The sequence below is a fragment of the Aplidium turbinatum genome, chromosome 7 (assembly GCF_918807975.1).
Source record: "Aplidium turbinatum chromosome 7, kaAplTurb1.1, whole genome shotgun sequence".
NCBI classification, from domain to species: Eukaryota; Metazoa; Chordata; class Ascidiacea; order Aplousobranchia; family Polyclinidae; genus Aplidium; species Aplidium turbinatum.
Window position 1 is genome coordinate 32,315,764 of NC_137478.1, and position 5,389 is coordinate 32,321,152.

Here is a 5,389-nt window from a genome sequence, read left to right on the forward strand (position 1 = left end):
TTTAACCATTAAATCCCATCTGAACATAACAACTTGTTAATTCTTCACATTGTCACGAAATAAATATGTGAAGAGCAATAGCATGATAAATTAGTGTTTCTATCTATTGTTTTTTTTTATAATTAATTTGATCACTAGCTATGCCTCTGACAACAATAATATTTACTGTATACTAGGCTACCAAATTCAGTTAATACTCACTAAAAACCTGAACAGCCTGTTTCAATTTATTAGGATCATAAAAAAGTACAGAAAAACATTCAAACATAAAAATAACAACATTTATGATGTCATAGAGAACTAAACTAAACCACTGATGAACCCGTTGAAAAACAAATTAATTGTTGTTTAAATGATTTGAGCTAAAACTTGTTGCAATGATGACATTTACAACCAAGCAACCACACGGCATTTAACATAATAGATTAAAATTGAACATAAACTATAAGCTACAAACGTTTTCGGCCATACACACGTTAGCCCTTATCAAGTAACAAAAAATAACTGCTTATCATATCTACAATGAAAATGAATAACTGATCTAAACACTGAATTGAAAAACGAAATGCAAAATGAAACGGCAGAACATAGAAGAAAGGCACATCACGTGGCGTTTAAATTACACCAGGCAAAGACGCAACATATGACGTATCAATTTAGTTTCAGCAAGACAAAAACTGCAATTTTTGCGACTACCTCCACTATAAGGGTAAGCAAAACTGTGTATGGACCATGATATATTAGGATCAACAACCTTGTCCGTGAGGTGCCAAACCACCTTAGTTCAATACAACTTCTTTTATACCTATCTCTTAAGGAACATTTGTTTGTAGAAATAGATTTTGAAAGTTGTTTCACAACAACCAATATGATATACCCAGTTTAGTACCTTTGGGTCATTATCGATGGTGGCTTTGTAATTTAGAACCTTTGGATTATTGAATTTGGATTGGATGTAAACCATAAAACTTTCCGACTCCTTTTTCTAGATGACAGTGAGGTGTTAGCAATATTGTAGCAAACTTTCTCTGCAAAACCACTTTTCAAAAGGGCATCATCATAGACAAATGGGGTCTTATAAACTTCATCCCGGCCTAAGGATGTGGAGGACAATTGTTTTACAATCCTGGTCGAGATTTGTTTCTGAATGTAAGGTGAGTGATTGGACTACGCAATGGGCAACTAGGCATGGATATAAATTGTTGGATTTTCAGTAAGGCCAGAACTACCCAGATAGCAGATTCAAAGTCACATCAATAGAACCAGTTCCAATGAGGCCAGTTTCCACTGTAACACTTAAGCCTTGCTGTTTAAATAATTGAATAACGCTTTTTCTCAAACAATCAACTTTTGGGCCAGATAATTTCGGCAAAATAGCCACCGTCACTATGATACAAGCCAGCATCTGCCTGTCAACAATAGCAGAAAGTTCATTGAAAAGAAACAAACCAACAAACTTCAGCATCATCATATCAGACATCAAACAAACCATATTTTTTAGACCCAACATTATTTATTTACCACACGTTTTATTTTATAAGAATAGTGCTGCTAGGCAGATTGCACAGAATTATTCTACCATAATGACAGCATGGTGTTTGGGAATTTGGGAAACTGGTTCCTTTTTGAACTTTATTTTGGGTGTTGTAAAGTTTAAATCACGTTTGTTACATTTGCAAGTGTTAATTGTATGCCTAGGCTATATATTTACTTTGTACAACCGACAAAATAAAAGTTGTATATATATTTTCTCTCTCTTTTCTAGGTTTGGAGGCCGTGCAAATTTATGATTGTTTTATCAATACCTGTCCTGTACATATTTCAAACCTTTTGGTTTTCCATTTTATCCTTTTCTTTGTGCCAAATTCAAGTGTTTACTTTGTCGTTTTGTACATTTGCACCAGCAATGAAACATAAAAGTGAAAAACAACAAAAATCAATCAATAATTTATTTATCAAAAAACAAAACACAAGAGTGACATAAAATAATAATACTGTACATAAAATAATAATACTGTACAAAGTTTTAGCTACACTTACAATCGCCCCCTGAACTTACGTCTAGCCCCCGTCTAGCCCTACACTTACGTCTAGCCCCCGTCTAGCCCTACACTTACGTCTAGCCCCCTGAAGTAGCTAAAACTTTGTATGACCGCATTGACACACATGTCGCAGATCCGCATGAACGTTCATGACAGAACAAAGCATTAAACAATACTTTACGCCTCAATGGATTTCCAAGAAAGCATGCTTGCCAACGACAACCTAAAAGTTTAGTACCCCCATCTACCCAGTATAAGTCTTTTGTTTCTTTACCTTATGTTAAGAGAGTTTCTGAAAAAATTCGGCGTATCTTAAATGAAATTGGTGTAAAAGTCGCTTTGAAACCTTTCTTGACAATAAGTAAATTTTTGCCGTCCTTAAAAGACCCATTGAATCAAAGCGAAATCTCAGGTTTAGTGTACCAAGTTTCTTGTGATGATTGCAATTTAATTTATGTTGGCCAAACAAAACGAGATCTCAAATCTCGCATTAATGAACACAAAAGAGCTTTCAAATATCAACGCCCTGAACATTCTGCTCCTTGCATGCATGCCATAACTTCAGATCATAAAATAACTTGGAGCAATTCTAAAAGTTGAAAGTGATTATAAAAAGCAAATGTTTTCTGAAAGTTGGTTCATCAATCAAAAGCCTCATGTAATAAGTTTTTGTCCAGAAGTTGAATTTTCATTTTGCATGTTTAGTTGTTTTCAGCAATATGTCCTGTGTTTTGCCATGCTAGACAGGTAGTCACTACCTGGTCTAGCCCATTGAAGAAGTCAGTCGTGTCTGATTGACGAAACGTCGGAATAAAAGCAGATTGTCACTGTATACATCTTGTGATAGTTTAGCTTAATTTGCACCAGTAGAACATCTTATATCATTTAATTTAATGCCTGGTGAACAGCCTCATTCAATTTTCATAGGCTAGTAAGTTTGCTACATGAAAGCCTGGTATTGAATCTGTATGTATACAGTAACTGTAAACTTTTACTAACACATTTTGTCACAGAAGGCAATGTGATCGTCTAGTCTAATCTGTGCAAGGGGATATTAGTTTTTTTCCTTTCTCAAATTAGGTGTGTCTTTTCTGTTAGCTTCCACTATTTGTAAAGTGTTTTGATAGTGTTCCTCGTTTCTGGCACAATGTAGGTAATCGGTGCTCAGTTTAACTCCATGTGCAGCCACATTGTAAACAGCTTTCTGGTACGACTCTGATTTAGACCATTTCTCTACTGATAAAGGAAGAAAATCATCATTTATCTCTAAAACAGAGAAAAAGAACCGAGAGTCCTTTGTGATAAAATCTGTCAGTTTTGATTCCAGATTGATTTCTGATGGAAAACGTGGTCCGTAGCTGGCCGGTGCCAAACCGATCTGCTGGTGTAAAAACAGGATCTGTAGGTTTTACATGTATAAGTTCATTAGCCATCTGATGTTTACCTCTTCCTGAACTTCAGAGCTGAACAGTGCCAGTCCAGTGGTACCATCTCAGCAGAGACATACCAAAATTGACGTTTGAAGCTACGTTCAGCAGCATCTGATATCAACTTATGCACTGCTCCATATCTGAGAATGTTCTTGTACATAGTCAAACGGTTCCCGGAATGGCCCGTTTCGGCTAGTCCGATTGGGCTGATCCGATTCGGCTAGTCCGATTCGGCTATTACCCTTTTCGGCTACAGCCCGATTCGGCTAGTCCGATTTGGCTGATCCGATTCGGCTAGTTCCCTATTGGGCTACAGTCTTTAGCGGTTAGTTCCCTATTCGGCATTTTTTTGAAAATCCAACGATAATCCTTCTGTAATCCAACAAAATCCAACATCGTTTCTTTTGCATTCCGACAAATTTAGCGAAAAATGTTTGAATTATTAAATTTCTTTTATAGTTGAAATTATCGAAGCTTTAGATGAGTGGGGTTTTGACCTAACCATTGAGATCTTAAAACTAAAAAGCGAATTAAATTTATTTTTGAACTATTACTGTTTGCTCAGATGAAATTGACATGTATCATGCATCGCCGTCTGCATGCAAACTTAGAATATATTAGAATCCTCAACTATTACAAAATTCTAAATCCAACGACGCCTTCTGTTTATTTACAGTAGAGAATTTTGTATTTTGATCTCGAAGCTTTAGATGAGTGGGGTTTAGACCTAACCACTGAGATCATAAATCATATTTATGACACCGGCATAGGCGCCGACTTTTAATTTTGCACGGGGTGGCGGATAGCACAATATGGCAACCTAAAAACTTTCAAACTGCATGTTTTTGTTTTTTTACTAAGCGTGTTTCGTAGATGCAATTGTCTTTTCACACCTGATTTGTAGCTCGATTATTTACAAAACAACTTTACAACAAATCACAGGAAGTATGTCGTGAATTTTATTGTTACGTTGTCGCTCCGACATTTAACATTTGGCAAAAGTATTTTTGCGAACGGCAGCTCTGTCAATCCAACTGTTAATCAACTGGTCAAGTTGTAACCGTTAAGCTTCAGCTTGATAAACATTTAAAATTAGGATGTGGTTCTATCGCTGTTGCGTCATGGTAGATCACAAGTAGGTTTTTATGCGCCTGAGTGCACTAAACGATCGCTCCGCCTCGCAGGTGGTGGAAGGCAACGATAAGTATATTTTCACAATGCAGACCACGTTTGGAAGCATTAATGATCTTGTTTCATTGCTTGCAAATAGATCAAACAGTTGCGACAGTTGAACGCTTTTTCGGTGGCATCTTTAAGCTGAATAAAACTGGAATGTCGGGGAAAACTTTTACTGGACGACTTTTTGTAATTTTTTCTATGATGTAACAAGCAACTCCTAACTTATGTCAGAACAATAATTCCCTCCTCAAACTTTTACAGGACAACTTTTCGTAATTTTTTCTATGATGTAACAAGCAACTCCTATGTAAAACCAATAAATTCCCGCCTCACAATTTGTCACGCATTGACACGCAATATTACATTATTACTGCATGAAGTAGATAACAAAGTAGAAATTAAAGCAAGAAGTAGATGACAGTACACTCCAATTGAAATCGGAAAACAATTCAAAATGCAAAATCTTGACTAATTGAAAAAGGTTGCTTTCATTATTGGGAATTGGCAGGGGGTGTAGCTTTCCTCGAATAGAATCATGTAAACGTGTAAATTTGCAGAACGTTAAAACTGCTACTTTACTAGGTGCACTTTTTAAATAAAACTCAAAAAGTTTTGAAAATTGCATTTTTTTTAATAAAATTTGAAAATAGATATTCATTTAGGAGGTGGAGCTATAAATCATCGAGGTAATTTTATTTCCAAGTATTTTATAGCTGGCATAATTTATAGCGATATTAT